The following is a 21,767-nucleotide window of genomic DNA, read 5'->3' on the forward strand; positions in this document are numbered from 1 at the left end:
TACCTCGTTCAATATCGTTATCGGAAAGTCACTTACTCGTACCGTAATGCATGATCCCGTGACCAAACACTTGGTCACATTGAGCTCATTATGATGATGCATTACCGAGTGGGCCCAGAGATACCTCTCCGTCATACGGAGTGACAAATTCCAGTCTCGATCTGTGTCAACCCAACAGATACTTTCGGGGATACCTGTAGTATACCTTTATAGTCACCCAGTTACGTTGTGACGTTTGGTACACCCAAAGCACTCCTACGGCATCCGGGAGTTACACGATCTCATGGTCCAAGGAAATGATACTTGACATTGGAAAAGCTCTAGCAAACGAACCACACGATCTTGTGCTATGCTTAGGATTGGGTCTTGTCCATCACATCATTCTCCTAATGATGTGATCCCGTTATCAATGACATCCAATGTCCATAGTCAGGAAACCGTGACTATCTATTGATCAACGAGCTAGTTAACTAGAGGCTTACTAGGGACATGTTATGGTCTATGTATTCACACATGTATTATGATTTCCGGATAACACAATTATAGCATGAACAATAGACAATTATCATGAACAAGGAAATATAATAATAATCATTTTATTATTGCCTCTAGGGCATATTTCCAACAGTATGCACCATATCCAATAGGGTGCAGTTGTGATGTTCGGACACAGCATCACACTATGGTGGTCCAGGCGGTATTAGTTGTGAAACAATTTCCACAATGTCTTAATTGTGTGCCAAACTCGTAACTCGGATATTCATCTCTATGATCATATCATAGACATTTTATCATCTTGTCACGACAATCTTCAACTTCACTCTGAAATTACTTAAACCTTTCAATAATTCAGACTTGTGTTTCATCAAGTAAATATACTCATCATCTACTCAAATCATCTGGGAAGTAAGAACATAATGATATCCACTGCGTGCCTCAGCACTCATTGGACTGCACACATCAAAATGTATTACTTCCAACAAGTTGCTTTCTTGTTCCACCTTACTGAAAACGAGGCCTTTCAGTCATCTTGCCCATGTGGTATGATTTGCATGTCTCAAGTGATTCAAAATCAAGTGAGTCCAAACGATCCATCTGCATGGAGTTTCTTCATGCATATCTACCAATAGACATGGTTCGCATGTCTCAATCTTTTCAAAAACGAGTGAGTCCAAAGATCCATCAACATGGAGCTTCTTCATGCGTTTTATACCAACATGACTCAAATGGCAGTGCCACAAGTACATGGTACTATCATTACTATCTTATATCTTTTGGCATGAACATGTGTATCACTACGATCGAGATTCAATAAACCATTCATTTTAGGTGCAAGACCATTGAAGGTATTATTCAAATAAACAGAGTAACCATTATTCTCCTTAAATGAATAACTGTGTGGCGATAAACATAATCCAATCATGTCTATGCTCAACGCAAACACCAAATAACAATTATTTCGGTTTAACACCAATCCCGATGGTAGAGGGAGCGTGTGATGTTTGATCACATCAACCTTGGAAACACTTCCAACACATATCGTCATCTCACCTTTAGCTAGTCTCCGCAGCCTTTTATTTCGAGTTACTAACGCTTAGCAACCGAACCGGTATTTATTACCCTGGTGCTACTAGGAGTACTAGTAAAGTACACAATAATATGAGGTATATCCAAAATACTTCTGTCGACCTTGCCAGCCTTCTCATCTACCAAGTATCTAGGGTAGTTCTGCTTCAGTGACCGTTCCCCTCATTATAGAAGCACTTAGTCTCGGGTTTGGTTCAACCTTGGGTTTCTTCACTAGAGCATCAACTGATTTGCCGTCTCATGAAGTATCCCTTCTTTCCCTTGCCCTTCTTGAAACTAGTGGTTTAACCATCAACAATTGATGCTCCTACTTGATTTCTACTTTCGCGGTGTCAAACATCGCGAGTTGCTCAAGGATCATCATGTCTATCCCTGATATGTTATAGTTCATCACGAAGCTCCAATAGCTTGGTGGCAGTGACTATGGAGAACCATCACTATCTCATCTGGAAGATTAACTCCCACTCGATTCAAGCGATTGCAGTACTCAGACAATCTGAGCACATGCTCAACGATTGAGTTTTTCTCCCTTAGTTTGCAGGCTTAAGAAACTTGTCAGAGGTCTCATACCTCTTGACATGGGCACTAGTCTGAAATTCCAATTTCAGTCTTTGGAACATCTCATATGTTCTGCGACGTTTCAAAACGTCTTTTGTGCCACAATTCTAAACCATTAGTATTACGTACTGAACTATCACGTAGTCATCACAACGTGTATGTCAGATGTTTCCCAACATCTACAGACAATGCTCGAGGTTCAAAACACTGAGCGGTGCATTAAGGACATAACCCTTCTGTGCAGCAATGAGGACAATCCTCAGTTCATGGACCCAGTCCGCATAATTGCTACTGTCAACTCTCAACTAAATTTTCTCTAGGAACATATCTAAAACAGTAGAACCAAAGCGTGAGCTACGACATAATTTGCAAAGACCTTTTGACTATGTTCATGATAATTAAGTTCATCTAATCAAATTATTCAATGAACTCCCACTTAGATAGACATCCCTCTAGTCATCTAAGTGATACATGATCCAAGTCAACTAGGCCGTGTCCGATCATCACGTGAGACGGACTAGTCATCATCGGTGAACATCTTCATGTTGATCGTATCCACTATACGACTCATGTTCGACCTTTTGGTCTTCCGTGTTTCGAGGCCATGTCTGTACATGCTAGGCTCGTCAAGTTAACCTAAGTGTATTGCGTGTGTAAATCTGGCTTACACCCGTTGTATGCGAACTTTAGAACCTATCACACCCGATCATCATGTGGTGCTTCGGAACAACGGACCTTAGCAACGATGCACAGTTAGGGGGAACACTTTCTTGAAATTATTGCGAGGGATCATCTTATTTGTGCGACCTTCGTTCTAAGCAAATAAGATGTAAACATGACAAACATCACATGCAAATCATAAAGTGACATGAGATGGACAATATCATCTTGCGCCTTTGATCTCCATCTTCGAGGCGCGGCATGAACACCATCGTCACCGGCATGACACCATGATCTCCATCATCGTGTCTTCATGAAGTTGCCTCGCCAACTATTACTTCTACTACTATGGCTAACGGTTAGCAATAAAGTAAAGTAATTACATGGCGTTTTCATTGACACGCAGGTCATAAATAAATTAAGACAACTCCTATGGCTCCTGCCGGTTGTCATACTCATCGACATGCAAGTCGTGATTCCTATTACAAGAACATGATCAATCTCATACATCACATATATCATTCATCACATCCTTTTGGCCATATCACATCACATAGCATACCCTGCAAAAACAAGTTAGACGTCCTCTAATCGTTGTTGCGTGTTTTACGTGGCTGCTATGGGTTTCTAGCAAGAACGTTTGTTACCTACGCAAAACCACAACGGTGATATGCCAATTGCTATTTACCCTTCATAAGGACCCTTTTCATCGAATCCGATCCGACTAAAGTGGGAGAGACAGACACCCGCCAGCCACCTTATGCATCAAGTGCATGTCAGTCGGTGGAACCTGTCTCACGTAAGTGTGCGTGTAAGGTCGGTCCGGGCCGCTTCATCCCACAATGCCGCCGAATCAAGATAAGACTAGTAACAGCAAGCAAATTGAACAAATCATCGCCCACAACTACTTTGTGTTCTACTCGTGCATAGAATCTACGCATAGACCTAGGTCATGATGCCACTGTTGGGGATCGTAGCAGAAATTTAAAATTTTGTACGCATCACCAAGATCAATCTATGGAGTAATCTAGCAACGAGGGGAAGGGGAGTGCATCTACATACCCTTGTAGATCGCTAAGCGGAAGCGTTACTAGAACGCGGATGAGGTAGTCATACTCGTAGGGATTCAGATCGCGGTCGATTTCGATCTAAGCGCCGAACAACGACGCCTCCGCGTTCAACACATGTGCAGCCCGGTGACATCTCCCATGCCTTGATCCAGCAAGGAGAGAGGGAGAGGTTGGGGAAGACTCCGTCCAGCAGCAGCACGACAGCGTGGTGGTGGTGGAGGAGCGCGGTACTCTAGCAGGGATTCGCCAAGCACTATGAGAGACGAGGAGGGAGAGAGGTAGGGTTGCGCCTTGGGAGAGAGAGACTCGTGTGTTGTGCAGCCCCAAAACCTCCACTATATATAGGGGCAAGGGCAAGGGGAGGCGCCCTAGGGTTTCCCCTAGGGGGGGGGCGGCGGCCAGGGCAGATGGGATCTCCCCCTTGGGTGACTTGGCCCCCAAGCCAGGAGGTGGGAACCGTAGATGGGGCGCCCCAAACCCCCTAGTCACATGGGAATAGGTGAGGGGGGCGCACAGCCCCTTAGTGGGCTGGTTTGCCCCCTTCCCTTGGACCATGAAGCCCCCCAACACTTGCCGGGGCTCCCGAAACACCTTTCGGTCATGCTGGTCATCACCCGGTACCTCCGGAACACTTTCGGACTCCAAAACCCTTCGTCCAATATATCAATCTTCACCTCCGGACCATTCCGGAACTCCTCGTGACGTCCGGGATCTCATCCGGGACTCCAAACAACATTCGGTAACCACGTACATACTTTCCCTATAACCCTAGCGTCATCGAACCTTAAGTGTGTAGACCCTACGGGCTCGGGAATAATGCAGACATGACCGAGACATCTCTCTGGTTAATAACCAACAGTGGGATCTGGATACCCATGTTGGCTCCCACATGTTCCATGATGATCTCATCGGATGAACCACGATGTCAAGGATTCAGTCAATCCCGTATACAATTCCCTTTGTCTACCGGTATAGTACTTGCCCGAGATTCGATCGTCGGTATCCCGATACCTTGTTCAATCTCGTTACCGGCAAGTCTCTTTACTCATTCCGTAACACATCATCCCGTGATCAACTCCTTGGTCACATTGTGCACATTATGATGATGTCCTATCGAGTGGGCCCAGAGATACCTCTCCGTTTACACGGAGTGACAAATCCCAGTCTCGATTCGTGCCAACCCAACAGACACTTTTGGAGATACCCGTAGTGCACCTTTATAGCCATCCAGTTATGTTGTGGCGTTTGGTACACCCAAAGCATTCCTACGGTATCCGGGAGTTGCACAATCTCATGGTCTAAGGAAATGATACTTGACATTAGAAAAGCTTTAGCGGACGAACTATACGATCTTGTGCTAGGATTAGGATTGGGTCTTGTCCATCACATCATTCTCCTAATGATGTGATCCCGTTATCAATGAAATCCAATGTCCATGGTCAGGAAACCATGACCATCTATTGATCAACGAGCTAGTCAACTAGAGGCTTACTAGGGACATGTTGTGGTCTATGTATTCACACATGTATTACGGTTTCCGGTTAATACAATTATAGCATGAACAATAGGCAATTATCATGAACAAGGAAATACAATAATAACCATTTTATTATTGCCTCTAGGGCATATTTCCAACACTATGCACATAGGTGACTAGCGGGTGTCAGTTTCTCCAACTTTAGTTGAATCGAGTGTGGCTACGCCCGGTCCTTGAGAAGGTTAAAACAACACTAACTTGACAAACTATCATTGTGGCTTTGATGCGTAGGTAAGAACGGTTCTTGCTCAGCTCGTAGCAGCCACGTAAAACTTGCAACAACAAAGTAGAGGACGTCTAACTTGTTTTTGTAGGGCATGTTGTGATGTGATATGGTTAAGACGTGATGAGGTATAAGTTGTTGTATAAGATGATCATGTTTTGTTGAAGTTATCGGCAACTGGCAGAAGCCTTATGGTTGTTTCTTTATTGCATAAGATGCAAGAGCCAAATAATTGCTTTACTTTATCGCTATGCGATAGCAATAATTGCAAGAGCAATAGTTGGCGAGACGACCATGTGATGACACATTGATATAGATCAAGATGATGGAGATCATGGTGTCATGCCGGTGACGATGGAAATCATGACTATGCTTTGGAGATGGAGATCAAAGGCACAAGATGATGATGGCCATATCATGTCACATATTTTGATTGCATGTGATGTTTATCTTTTATACATCTTATTTTGCTTAGTTCGGTGGTAGCATTATAAGATGATCTCTCACTAAATTTCAAGATAAAAGTGTTCTCCCTGAGTATGCACCGTTGCCAAAGTTCGTCGTGCCCAGACACCACGTGATGATCGGGTGTGATAAGCTCTACGTCCATCTACAACGGGTGCAAGCCAGTTTTGCACACGCAGAATACTCAGGTTAAACTTGACGAGCCTAGCATATGCAGATATGGCCTCGGAACACTGAGACCGAAAGGTCGAGTATGAATCATATAGTAGATATGATCAACATAATGATGTTCACCATTGAAAGCTACTCCATTTCACGTGATGATCGGTTATGGTTTAGTTGATTTGGATCACGTGATCACTTAGATGATTAGAGGGATGTCTATCTAAGTGGGAGTTCTTAAGTAATATGATTAATTGAACTTTAATTTATCATGAACTTAATCCTGGTAGTATTAGCATATCTATGTTGTAGATCAATAGCTCATGATGTTGCTCCCCGTTTAATTTTTATATGTTCCTAGAGAAAACTAAGTCAAAAAATGTTAGTAGCAATGATGCGGATTGGATCTGTGATCTGAGGATTATCCTCATTGCTGCACAGAAGAATTATGTCCTTGATGCACCGCTAGGTGACAGACCTATTGCAGGAGCAGATGCAGACGTTCTGAATGTTTGGCTAGCTCAATATGATGACTACTTGATAGTTTAGTGCACCATGCTTAACGGCTTAGAATCGGGACTTCAAAGACGTTTTGAACGTCATGGAACATATGAGATGTTCCAGGAGTTGAAGTTAATATTTCAAGCAAATACCCAAGTTGAGAGATATGAAGTCTCCAACAAGTTCTATAGCTAAAAGATGGAGGAGAATAGCTCAAGCAGTGAGCATGTGCTCAGATTGTCTGGGTACTACAATCGCTTGAATCAAGTGGGAGTTAATCTTCCAGATAAAATAGTGATTGACAGAATTCTCTAGTCACCATCACCAAGTTAGTAGAACTTCGTGATGAACTATAATATGCAAGGGATAAACGGAAACGATTCCCAAGCTCTTCGTGATTCTGAAATCGACGAAGGTAGAAATCAAGAAAAGCATCAAGTGTTGATGGTAAACAAAACCACTAGTTTCAAGTAAAGGGACAAAGGGAAGAAAGGGGAACTTCAAGAAGAACGGCAAGCAAGTTGCTGCTCAAGTGAAAAACCCAAGTCTGGACCTAAGCCTGAAACTGAGTGCTTCTACTACAAAGGGACTGGTCACTGGAAGCGGAACTACCCCAAGTAATTGGCGGATAAGAAGGATGGCAAAGTGAACATAGGTATATTTGATATACATGTTATTGATGTGTACTTTACTAGTGTTTATAGCAACCCCTCAGTATTTTATACTAGTTCAGTTGCTAAGAATAGTAACTCGAAATAGGAGTTGTAGAATGAATAGAGACTAGTTAAGGGTGAAGTGACGATGTGTATTGGAAATGGTTCCAAGATTGATATGATCATCATCGCACACTCCCTATACTTTCGGGGTTAGTGTTAAACCTAAAATAAATGTTATTTAGTGTTTGCGTTGAGCATGAATATGATTGGATCATGTTTATTGCAATATGGTTATTCATGTAAGTTAGAGAATAATTGTTGTTCTGTTTACATGAATAAAACCTTCTATGGTCATACACCCAATGAAAATGGTTTGTTGGATCTCGATCGTGGTGATACACATTTTCATAATATTGAAGCCAAAAGATGCAAAGTTAATAATGATAGTGCAACTTATTTGTGGCAATGCCGTTTAGGTCATATTGGTGTAAAGCGCATGAAGAAAATCCATGCTGATGGGCTTTTGGAATCACTTGATTATGAATCAGTTGATGCTTGTGAACCATGCCTCATGGGCAAGATGACTAAGACTCCGTTCTCTGGAACAATGGAGCGAGAAAAAGATTTGTTGGAAATCATACATACTGATGTATGTGGTCCGATGAATATCGAGGCTCGCGGGAGGTATCATTATTTTCTGATCATCACAGATGATTTGAGCAGATATGAGTATATCTACTTGATGAAACAAAAGTCTGAAACATTTGAAAAGTTCAAATAATTTCAGAGTGGAGTGGAGAATCATCGTAACAAAAATAAAAGTTTCTACGATATGATCGCAGCAGTAAAATATTTGAGTTACGAGTTTGGCCTTCAGTTAAAACAATGTGAAATAGTTTCACTACTCACGCTACCTGGAACACCATAGTGTAATGGTGTGTCTAAATGTCGTAACCGTACTTTATTAGATATGGTGCGATCTATGACGTCTCTTACTGATTTACCACTATCGTTTTGGGGTTATGCATTAGAGACAACTACATTCACGTTAAATAGGGCACCATCTAAATCCGTTGAGACGACACCGTATGGACTATGGTTTGGCAAGAAACCTAAGCTGTCGTTTCTTAAAGTTTGAGGTTGCAATGCTTATGTGAAAAAGTTTCAACCTGATAAGCTCAAACCCAAATCGGAGAAATGCGTCTTCATAGGATACCCAAAAGGAAATGTTGGGTACACCTTCTATCACAGATCCGAAGGCAAGATATTCATTGCTGAGAATGGATCCTTTCTAGAGAAGGAGTTTCTCTCGAAAGAAGTGAGTGGGAGGAAAGTAGAACTTGATGAGGTAACTGTACCTGCTCCCTTATTGGAAAGTAGTTCATCACAGAAATCTGTTCCTGTGACTACTACACCAATTAGTAAGGAAGCTAATGATGATGATCATGTAACTTCAGATCAAGTTACTACTGAAACCTCGTAGGTAAACCAGAGTGAGATTCGCACCAGAGTGGTATGGTAATCCTGTTCTGGAGGTCATGTTACTTGACAATGACGAGCCTACGAACTATGAGGAAGCAATGATGAGCCCAGATTCCGCGAAATGGCTTGAGGCCATGAAATCTGAGATGAGATCCATGTATGAGAACCAAGTATGGACTTTGATTGACTTGCCCAATGATCGGCGAGCCATTGAGATTAAATGGATCTTCAAGAGGAAGATGGACGCTGATAGTAGTGTTACTATCTACAAAGCTAGAATTGTCGTAAAAAGGTTTTCGACAAGTTCAAGGTGTTGACTACGATGAGAGTTTCTCACTCGTATCTATGCTTAAGTCTGTCCGAATCATGTTAGCAATTGCCGCATTTTATGAAATCTGGCAAATGGATAAACAAAACTGCATTCCTTAATGGATTTATTAAAGAAGAGTTGTATATGATGCAACCAGAAGGTTTTGTCAATCCTAAAAGTGCTAACAAAATATGCAAGCTCAAGCGATCCATCTATGAACTGGTGCAAGCATCTCGGAGTTGGAATATATGCTTTGATAAGTTGATCAAAGCATATAGTTTTATACAGACTTGCGGTGAAGCCTGTATTTACAAGAAAAGTGAGTGGGAGCACTACAACATTTCTGATAAGTATATGTGAATGACATATTGTTTTTTTTGACAGAAAGACTGTAAGGGAACCCCTTACAGTATAATTGGTGCAACAAACCCAAATTGCAAGTACCATGCCTTGAACCTGGGTGGGTGGGAAGGCATCAGCGCCTTCCCACCACTAGGCTATGCCTTAGGAGATAATGTAGAATTATTCTGCAAAGCATAAAAGAATGTTTGAAAGGAGTTTTTTTCCAAAGAAAGACCTCGGTGAAGCTACTTACATATTGAGCATCAAGATCTATAGAGATAGATCAAGACGCTTGATAAGTTTTTCAATGAGTACATACCTTGACAAGATTTTGAAGTAGTTCAAAATGGAACAGTCAAAGAAGGAGTTCTTGCCTGTGTTACAAGGTGTGAAGCTGAGTAAGACTCAAAGCCCGACCACGGCAGAAGATAGAGAGAGAATGAAAGTCATTCCCTATGCCTCAGCCATAGGTTCTATAAAATATGCCATGTTGTGTACCAGATCTATTGTATACCCTACACTGATTTTGGCAAGGGAGTACAATAGTGATCTAGGAGTAGATCACTGGACAGCGGACTGGACATCAGTCAAAATTATCCTTAGTGGAATAAGGATATGTTTCTCGATTATGGAGGTGACAAAAATGTTCATCGTAAAGGGTTACGTCGATGAAAATTTTGACACTGATCCAGATGACTCTAAATCTCAATCTGGATAAATATTGAATGTGGGAGCAATTAGCTAGAGTAGCTCCGTGCAGAGCATTGTTGACATAGAAATTTGCAAAATACTTACGGATCTGAATGTGGCAGACCCGTTGACTAAACTTCTCTCACAAGCAAAACATGATCACACCTTAGTACTCTTTGGGTGTTAATCACATAGCGATGTGAACTAGATTATTGACTCTAGTAAACCCTTTGGGTGTTGGTCATATGTCGATGTGAACTATGGGTGTTAATCACATGGTGATGTGAACTATTGGTATTAAATCACATGGTGATGTGAACTAGATTATTGACTCTAGTGCAAGTGGGAGACTGAGGGAAATATGCCCTAGAGGCAATAATAAAGTTATTATTTATTTCCTTATATCATGATAAATGTTTATTATTCATGCTAGAATTGTATTAACCGGAAACATAATACATGTGTGGATACATAGACAAACAGAGTGTCACTAGTATGCCTCTACTTGACTAGCTCGTTGATCAAAGATGGTTGTGTTTCCTAACCATAGACATGAGTTTTCATTTGATTAACGGGATCACATCATTAGGAGAATGATGTGATTGACTTGATCCATTCCGTTAGCTTAGCACTTGATCGTTTAGTTTGTTGCTATTGCTTTCTTCATGACTTATACATGTTCCTATGACTATGAGATTATGCAACTCCCGTTTACCGGAGGAACACTTTGTGTGCTACCAAAAGTCACAACGTAACTGGGTGATTATAAAGGTGCTCTACAGGTGTCTCCAAAGGTACTTGTTGGGTTGGCGTATTTCGAGATTAGGATTTGTCACTCCGATTGTCGGAGAGGTATCTCTGGGCCCTCTCGGTAATGCACATCACTTAAGCCTTGCAAGCATTGCAACTAATGAGTTAGTTGCGGGATGATGTATTACAGAACGAGTAAAGAGACTTGCCGGTAACGAGATTGAACTAGGTATTGAGATACCGACGATCAAATCTCGGGCAAGTAACATACCGATGACAAAGGGAACAACGTATGTTGTTATGCTGTCTGACCGATAAAGATCTTCGTAGAATATGTGGGAGCCGATATGAGCATCCAGGTTCCGCTATTGGTTATTGACCAGAGACGTGTCTCGGTCATGTCTACATTGTTCTCGAACCCGTAGGGTCCACATGCTTAAAGTTCGATGACGGTTATATTATGAGTTTATGTGTTTTGATGTACCGAAGGTAGTTCGGAGTCCTGGATGAGATCGGGGACATGACGAGGAGTCTCGAAATGATCGAGACATGAAGATTGATATATTGGAAGCCTATCTTTGGATGCCGGAAGTGTTCCGGGTGAAATCGGGATTTTTACCAGAGTACCGGGAGGTTACCAGAACCCCCCGGGAGCTTAATGGGCCTATATGGGCCTTAGTGGAAATAGAGGGAAGCAAGGGGAGTGTGGGGCGCCCCCCCCAGGCCCAAACCGAATTGGTTTAGGGCAAGGGGGCCGGGCCCCTCTTTCCTTCTTCTCCTCTCTCTTTCCTTCTCCTGAATCCTATTCCAACTAGGAAAGGGGGGGGGAGTCCTACTCCCGGTGGGAGTAGGACTCCTCCTGGCGCGCCCTCTCCCTGGACGGCCGCACCCCCCTTGCTCCTTTATATACGGGGGCAGGGGGCACCCCATAGACACAACAATTGATCATTTGATCCTTTAGCCGTGTACGGTGCCCCCTCCACAATAGTCCACCTCGATTTTACTGTAGCAGTGCTTAGGCGAAGCCCTGCGTCGGTAGAACATCAACATTGTCACCACACCGCCGTGCTGACGAAACTCTCCCTCAACACTCGGCTGGATCGGAGTTCGAGGGGCGTCATCGGGCTGAACGTGTGCTGAACTCGGAGGTGTCATGCGTTCGGTACTTGATTGGTCGGATCATGAAGACGTACGACTACATCAACCGCATTGTGCTAACGCTTCCTCTTTTGGTCTACGAGGGTACGTGGACACACTCTCCCCTCTCGTTGCTATGCATCACCATGATCTTGCGTGTGCGTAGGAAAATTTTGAAATTACTACGTTCCCCAACACCCCTCTGGTCCGAATTGGACTAGGAAGGGGGGCGGCGCCTCCCTTTCCTTCCTCCCTCTCTCCCCTTCCTTCTCTCCTAGTCCAACTAGGGAAGGGGGGGATCCTACTCCCGGAGGGAGTAGGACACCTCCAGGGCGCGCCATAGAGGGCTGGCCCTCCCGCCTCCTCCACTCCTTTATATACGGGGGAGGGGGGCACCCCATAGACACAAGTTGATCATTGATCTCTTAGCCGTGTGCGGTGCCCCCCTCCACCATAATCCACCTCGGTCATATCGTAGCGGTGATTAGGCGAAGCCCTGTTCCAGTAGCATCATCATCACCGTCATCACGCCATCGTGTTGACGAAGCTCTCCCTCGACACTCTACTGGATCGTGAGTTCGTGGGACGTCACCGAGCCGAACGTGTGCAGATCGCGAAGGTGTCGTACTTTCGGTACTAGGATCGGTCGATCATGAAGACATATGACTACATCAACCGCGTTGTCATAATGCTTCCGCTTACGATCTACGAGGGTACGTAGACAAAACTCTCCCCTCTCGTTGCTATGCACCACCATGATCTTGCGTGTGCATAGGAATTTTTTTTGAAATTACTGCGTTCCCCAACACAAAGTGTGAGATGGTGCACTGGTGGTGTTATTGCCTAGAGAAGGGGGAGGAGAGGGTGGCGAATGTGGTTGGAGTAATGGAGCCTGGCGGCTAGAGACTACGAGTGAAGTGGGTTGTGGGTGTGACACATGCATATACGTCATGGCGGGCGGGGTTAGGTTTTTGAGTGGGCTAGTTGTGGGTTGTATGGGCTCTGTATTGTGTGAGATATTGTTGTGGGATGGTCTAGAGATGTGGGGGTGTCTTCCACATGTCGGGCCTCCAATACCAGGGACCTAGGAGTAACAAGTAAGGGTAATGCAGTGTTTCCATGCATGTCTTACACGAAGGATCTTATTTCTTACCATTTACCCAATCGTGGACACCAAATTTTGATCCAAATCTGTACCCTAACGGGCTAATTACTAATTTAGCAATCAGACACTTTAGTAATTTAATAAAATGAAACAATTAGCAATTCAAATTGGAGAAAAAAATGACCTTTTCTTTTGCTAAAAATGGAATCATCGGCACTCAAAAGCAGTAAACCCAAATTTATCTAACACATAGAGAAATAATTAGCCATGGCTATCATAATGAAGAACATGGATCTTGACGAAAATCACACCAAGACCCCTCTTAAATGGTCTTTATTCCCCCCAAAACATGTGTAACACATGAAGCTATAAAAATTACTCGCACTGACCCATACAAATTAGTGTGTCAAACCGGCGATGTCATGCTTATTTAAATTGAACCAAGATGAACTCCTAAGTGGGAGACGGTGTTTATGCCGATAAAGAACATATGTGGTGACATAAGTGTGCACATGTCATGTTGTACGTTATATTTGGAGTTGTTTAAAAAGGCATGTTAATTCCACTTTACCCCTCTTCGTTATGGTGTACGCGATATGTGGCGTCGCTTAAAAAGTTGGGTTAATTCTACTTTACTAGTTTATCCCTCCTTATCATTTTGTATAAGGATTACCCAATTTAATGGATTATAGTTTTTACCCCATTCTAGGAATACTTGTGCCATATCTTACCCTTTCCTATTTTTGTGCTCACTATCACAAGATGGCCCCACATGCACATCATGTTGACTATTTTTTCTTCCAATGCCAATTTCTCCACTCGTTTGACCACCCACCCGGTTCGTACTTCATCTTTAATAGTTGGTTAAGTCGCACCACCTAGCCTGAATTGAAGCACAAAATTTCCACACTCTCAAGTTAATTGCCCAGAACCACCACAAATTGCTACTACTTTTGACAAAAAACACCACTTATGGGGCCCATGATTAACAAAATCATACTGATTCAAAAATGAGCCGTGTCTGACAGCGGAGCTAACCAGCTAGGACCACCTATCCATGCCACGTGGCTTTTTGCAAATGGGAGCCAGTAGATGGAAGTTAACGAAGCTCGCTAAGTGGTTAAATCATGCAGCACACGCCATTTGCTCTCGCATTCCCCAAATTAGACTCATGCATTTCTTTCTCTCACTCTGCTCTGAGGCCGCAGCTATCGTCGAGTCATCGGGGCACTGCCACTGACATGGTCCCGTGGGATGAGTAAGATATCCTGGTCAACTCCGACAGTTCGTTGACAAGCGTGGTCAGTTCTCTATCACATTGGTAGGGTTATGGTTGCTTGATTTAACTGATTTATTTGCATTTTAGTTCCCTAACTCTATCTGCTACAATATATGGAGTGGTGGAGCCAATGATGTGCCAACACATTGCCACCACCACCAACCTTGTGAAAGGCTGGTGGCTTTTCAATATGTGGACATGAGGAGGAAATTTCTTGGCTGTGCCGACAATGTGAGTCACTTGTAGCTAAAATTCTCGATTGCAATGCAGTGCTATGTCTCAAGTCCCGCGTTCGTGGTATGTGCATTATGGTTGCAAAACCTTGTTGGCTGGTATGAGCTAGCAATGCAAATTCTCTGCTCTGTCTATGCAAGTGCTCTACAAATTTAGTCATGAAAATGTGGTATTTTCATTTTTTCTTACTGAAGTTAATTAGCTCTCCTGTGTTCATTACATGGAGTGCTTTGCTAAAGGAAGTGACATGTCAATTGCCATTTCATATTAATTTTGTTTGAACTAAGATCTTTGTTAATTGGCACATGAGTGCTCAGTAAATTAAAACAATTATAGTGCAACTGATCTATAAATTTACATGTAAGAGTTGTGTTAATTAAAATGATTATAACATAAGTCTCCGTGACATACTATTTTTTGTTAATTATTAAGGAAGGGGTAAACAATGATTTTGTGGAATGGGTTGGCATGGAGTGGACAGATTCACTCAAAACGCGCTTAGCAAGGCTTTGTGAGATGTATGAAAGGGACAAAAGAGAAAGGCTTAAAGAGAAGCTTGCCACTGATGAACAAAACTATAAGATAATAGGATAGGAGAGGAAACTAGAGGCTGAACTAAGTAAGTTCAAAACTGATTTCTCCAAAGTTGTGGCTGACAAATGGCAAGCAGTAGGACTGAGAGCCCTGGCAAAAAAATAATCCTTTTTTGTGGTGAAGGAGGAGCTCGAGGAAAAGAAGTTGGCTAGCAATTCAACCATTGAAATACACAGGATTATGAGGATTAAGGCAAAAAAAAGGAGATGGATGAGTTGAAGGAGGAGGAGAAGAAACTTGAGTATGTAATTACAGATCTTCCAAAAGAAAAGGGAGAATAAGGGAAATATCAGGAAGATGGGAGAGATATGGGGTGATAAGTGAGGCTTCGGTAGAGCTGCCATCTTGTAGTAATTTGATGGTAGTCAAATTTCCAGATTGTTGTTGTAATGATGTAATGAATATTCAGTGCACTATGGGTTAATGTTGTCCGAAATGCATGACAGTTTATGATGCCGTAATGATGCACTGATGATGTATTGAATCTTTATTCAAATATCAGTTAATTTTTTAGTGAACTTCCAGTTATTGTTGCCTGAAATATGAGCATTTGGTACTATTTCCTATGTTTGCTCTTATTTTTTATCAACAACCAAATGAGCTGTATTATTTATATTTTTCAACAATATATGAGCACCATATGGGATGCCCCATTTGGTCTAGGGTTAAGCTCAAGTTTTGCTGATTCGTCGACGATGAACCTTTTAGGCTAGGTGATACTTGCATTTTCATCAAAAATTTGTAGTATAACTATTATACTTTTATGCCTTTTGAACCATATTTGCATCAATTTAATTGTGATTTATTTTAAAATGCAATTAATTGAAGAATTAATTCCTGGAGATGCTATTAGGTTGGACTATGGACCTTCATGAAGAAAGTGCACTCCATAGCCCCCCAAAATAAAATAAAATAAGTTCCCAAAGATTTTGACTAGAAAAAACCAAGAGCCATAATGAGGCACCCAGGTGGGCCCTGGGGGCCTAGGTGCCTCCATCCTAGTGCGTCTATGGGGGCGTGTAGGGCTCCTGGTGACCTCCTAAACCTTTTCAGGTTCATCCTGAGGAGTTTCGTCCATATCCATTTTTAGTGATAGGTGCCCACCACTGGTATCTAGTAAACGAGTGGCGGGTGACCTAGGAGCGCCCGTCACTGGTGCATTTAGCCCATGGCTATTTTTCTAAGAATTTACCAGCGGAGGGTGCAATTTTGGCCCCGCCACTGATGTGTACACACCAATGATGGTCATAATTTCCTACCCGCCACTGGTATCTGCCCAAAATACCAGTTGCTGGGTCTCAAGCCTGCTCGCTACTAATGTGACCCCCACTATAAGCATTTTCCTAGCAGTGCAACGATAATTCACCGAGGAAGAGTAGCAACGCATGTAGAGGTTGGTGAGGATGAAGTAGTCGATGGAGCGGAAGCTGAAGGGAGAGGCAATGTAGATGTAGACCTGCTACACCCAGGGAAGCAGAAACGTCGAAGATTACATTCACAATACCTTCTTTATTGCCTCTTTTGGCCTCCTCCATTACCTCTTTTGTCATTCATTCGAGGATCAGCTCTAAGTTTTCTTCACGCACCTTCATTCATGCTTTAGGGGTTGCATATAGCTCCTCCAATTCCTCCATCACCGAGACAATTTTATGGAAATCATACACAAACACATAGTCTCCAGATTGAAATTCCACCAAAAATACCGTTTTTGGCTAAAAATGGAATCATGAGCACCTAAAACTCGTAGTCCAATTTTTTCTAACATTGAAAAATGATTAACCATGGCTTTAGTAAGAAAGAACATTATTCTCAACCTAAATCATAGTAAGACCCAGATGTTCGTTCTTCGCCCCCAAAATAGGAGAGAATTCCTTATTTGACACTCTCTTAAAATTGTGTTCCTTATTTGACACTAAAGAAAATTTTCTTCCCTATATGATCTCTAGTCTTAATTTTTTTTCCCTATATGACACTCTAGTGCATTTTGTTCACGTGAAAAGACCATTTTACCCATATGTATAATGTGACCACAAATATGCTTTCGAAAAGTCTGTTGAATTAGGCCGGCCGGTAAAAAATCAGGTCAAGTCTACTACGTTTAGGAATTTTCCTCTGGATAAGCGGCGGGGTGGGCGGACAGAGTCAGCCGGCTGGACAGCAACCGCAACACGGCCGGAGCCGGCTATGCTACCTCCCTCCCGGCCATCTACTCCAGAAGACAGCCGAGCTCGCGTCGATCTCCTGGCTGATGCGTGATGCTTGAGGCGTTCTATGGATGGATGATGGATGGATCTCTTGGTGGCTCCCCGTGGGTGCGCCGTGCGTTGCCTCCTTTTGTGCGTGCGTTGTGCCTCGGTATTTATAGGTAGCTGGAGAAGGTCCGGCGCTGGCCATTGCCTTTCCGATTTTTATGGAGCGATATGGATGTAACGTTGTTTAAGATAAACGCGTCCCTACCTCAACCCCTTGAAGGTTGTTTAAATCTTTGGCCCTGTACGGCAGCGGAATCCATCGATGCAAATTGAAGCAAACGAAATTCAAAAGAAAATTGAAGCAAACAGAGCCTTTGTCTCTCGCTCTTTGGAAATCTCCAGCCGATACAAGAAATCATGACCGAGGCCTTCGATGGTTCATGTGCTAATTGACCGGTCTGGCTAGTTGTCTATACGTATTTGTGTACATATACGCGGCCAGCCTACCTGCCGGAGCGTAGATATTTAAATACGTACGCGCACCTTGACGATCAAGCGAATACATGTATTCTAGCTTCGTATGACCCGGTTCATATACATATGCATGTTGGCTGCACCGAACCGGACGTACGTTCGTGCTAGCACGCAACTTTCTTCCATACAGCTATAGGTCCTACATGGGCCATGCAAATACGTGCACATGCACTAATGGCATGCACGTAGGTGATCACCGAAGCACACACAAAAGTGCTTAAAAAAATTCATTAATTTTTAAGAATGCATTTTAGTGTTAAAGCACACGTACAAAAGTACGTCAAACAGTCGCACTCACAAACCATACCACATGAAACTAGACCCACAGCTGAATACGTTCTAAATACATTGGATGCATGCGCTCAGGTATACAGAATACACACACATCCCAAAAAAAGACCAACAGAGGAGATAACATGTTCAGCTGTGCTCACTCTCATAAACGAATTTTCCCTAATTAGGCTCAATGCTACATATTTCTGGTCACATTATGTACAGGGGCAAAAAGGTCTTTTCACGTGTACAAAATGAACTAGAGTGTCATATAGGGAAAGAAATTAAGACTATAGGTCATATAGGGAAGAAAATTTTTTCAGTGTCAAATAAGAAACATGATTTTAAGGGAGTGTCAAATAAGGAATTCTCTCCCAAAATAGAGTCCTAAAACTTACCGACCCAGGTGAAAAACACATAAGTGTGTCGAATAACGGTTTCTAAGGGAATGCCAAACATTAAATTTGACGTCATGCATATTTCGATTTAATCAAGGTGGATTCTTAAGTGGGTGATGGTGTTTATGTCAATAAAAAACTAAATGGTGGCTCCAGATGCCAGTCAGAGCTACATAAGTGTGCACATGTCATGTTGTACACCACATCCAATATTTCTTAAAGGAAAAGTGCTAATTCCATTTTACCCAGCTTTTAGCATTTTATAGGGATTTAAGGAGTTTTAATCCATTTTAATAAAACTTTGTATCACATTTACCCTCTTTTATTCATGTGCATGTTCTAGGCACATGTGGCGTGCCACGTCGACTATTTGTTCTTCAACCACTTGTTTACTCACCTATTCAACCGCATGCCGGACTCGTCCTCTGGTATGTCTAGTTGGTTAATTCGCGCCATCCACTTTAAATAGAAGTGCACACTTGATTACCTTTCATCCGGTTTCAAATGTAGATAGTCCCTGCCTTTTCCTCATAGGTGACCAAGGGTATCAAGCCCACATGAAGGATGCTAATTTAAAGGTGATTCTTGCTAAGCTTTGTCGTAGTAAAGAGTTCCAGTTTTCCGAACCAAAGTTGCACAGTTTTTAAAGAGAAAAAAAATGATAGGAAAATGGCCAGGGCTAAGGTCTTAACTTGCAACCATATACTTGCACTTGGGGTTTCATCTAAATATTCAACATGGTCCTACCAGCACTAACGTTGTGGGAGATGCGTCCTAAGGGCATATCCAACGGCGAAACACAAATCAGACACACTATCCATTCACGGACACATATACAGAAACTTACCATCTAACCCTGCTCTTCAAGATTTAGTAGGAAAAAAAAAAGAAGAACATATGTGCCTACGAGGGGGAGAGATCGGCGGCGTACCGCTCGGCACCTCCGGCAATCACTTCTTTGACGTCCATATGCCGCCCGTCCCAAAGAAGGAAAGAAAATGGTAGGGAGGAGATGAGGTCCGCCTCCTCGACCATGTACCGTAGGAGAGGCAAAACCGATGCCGGCCCGGGGCGCAATGAACCGGAGCATGAGGAGAAACCGGCCGTGGAAGAAAAACCAGTCCACATGGCGTGCCTATATATATACCTCGCCGGCCGTCCATTGCCATTGCCGGTTGATCCGCCGATTTCCCCCCACCTCCTCCTCATCCTCTTGTAGTGGCACCCACCACAAATGCTACAATCATCGACCAACGACTCCGCTCCCGCAAAGCTTTTCCCGGTCTTCGCCTTCCCACCACAAGTGTCGTCCGGCCACGGAATCGTCCCGCGAGACGCCAACCCCGTCGTCACACACACATCGCCACCAGCCCAGCGGAGTCCACAATAAAACCCAAAAGATCTCTCCATCTTTCTCCCCCACTCCCACCCCAACCCGTGTGCCGCTGCCTCGTCTCGTCTCGTCTTCTCGACCAAGTTTCTCCCTTTCTCCTCTCTCTCTTTCTCTCCGCGTTGTGGCTGTGGCCTGCGGGGCGCGGGCCGGCGGCGGTTGCTCGTTCTTCTTGGCGTATGGTCGGCCGGATGGAGCGGCAGACGGTGTCGACGTCCTCCGCGTCCTGCTCCCCCTCCGCCGCCTCCTCATCCTCTTCCTCGTCATGCGGCGGACGGAAGCGGCCCGACATACTCAACATGATCCGGGTAACCATCCGCCCCGCCCTGCCGGGGCTTAATCGCTTCCTCCTCTCTCGGCGATTATTAACAAAAGTTCCTCCTTCAACGCGTATAGTTATATATATACATACCGCTACTGTTTTGATGTTTTGGGGGTGTTTGATTGAACGCGGAGGAGAGGTTTGGTTTGGTTGATCTGCCTGTGAACTCGTAAAAATTCATCCGATTTCGCTGCCAGAAATCGTTATCTATTACAATCAGAGGAGTTTTCGAGCGATTAGTACCACAATGATTTGCTTTTCTTGTTGGTTAGGAGTTTCTTTTTAACTTCTTGGCGGCGGTTAAATTAAATTTGGTAAAAAGGGGGCAAGAAAGAGTTGCAACTGGTGTAACTTGGAGTCACAGGATTTGAAAGCTTCGGTTTCTCAAATTAAAAAGAAAAAGGAAAAGAAAAATAATTTGAAAGGCTTAGTTGGGTTGGCAAGTTCCAAGCCAAGTTGGACTTTGGGAGCATCGCTCCCACTTTTTGACCTGGTGCGGGTGCGGCACGCACGCAAGTCATGCCAGCCGTAAGCAACCTGTCCACCTTTTGGACCCTTCCTTTCCTTGCACCGCGTCTACTACTCCTTCCAGTCTAGTCTAGTCTAGCCACTACTCCTCCACTAGCCTTAAGCAAAACCCGCAAGGAATCACGCGCTGCTACCTTCGATTTGGTTATATAATACGGATAGGACCTATGAAGGATTCGTGCTCTATATTTGTTTCAAAATTGCTGGCTTATTGTGTCGATCTGTGTATAAAATAATCCGACAGAGCAAGGGGTAAGTTTTGAACTCTTAAAATGGTCAGCTTGTTCTCCCCAAAAAACGGGGTCAGTTTGTTAGATTACTGAAAATCTCACTAGTTACCGTTTGGACTTTACGAGCCCGCTTGATGGGCATGGAACTCTGTTGCTTGTGAATCTATTGCGTTTTTCAGATAGGGGACGTTTTTCAAAGGTTTGGGATCTGTGACTTTTTTCTTGCTTTTTTTTTTTGCTGTTCCTGCACTGAACATATTTTTTCTTAACATTATTCCGGAAACGACGAAAAGTATCTCGAGTCTCGATCTGATATGCTGCCAGCACAGAATATGTATACTCTTTTATGTTATGTTATTACCATTTTTGGCAGCACAGATTGTATATACAGAGATCAGTAGTAAAACACCAGTTTTGGCATGCTCTTTTATGTTATTACCATTTTCCTTTTGTTGGTCCTGTTTTTGGTCAGTCTGAATATTAATATGATCACGAGGCCTCTATGCTGACATTATGTTTTGCTTTCTCTGATCTCTGTATGCCAGAGTGCAGCATGTC

The sequence above is a fragment of the Triticum urartu genome, chromosome 2 (genome assembly GCF_003073215.2).
Source record: "Triticum urartu cultivar G1812 chromosome 2, Tu2.1, whole genome shotgun sequence".
Lineage (NCBI taxonomy): Eukaryota > Viridiplantae > Streptophyta > Magnoliopsida > Poales > Poaceae > Triticum > Triticum urartu.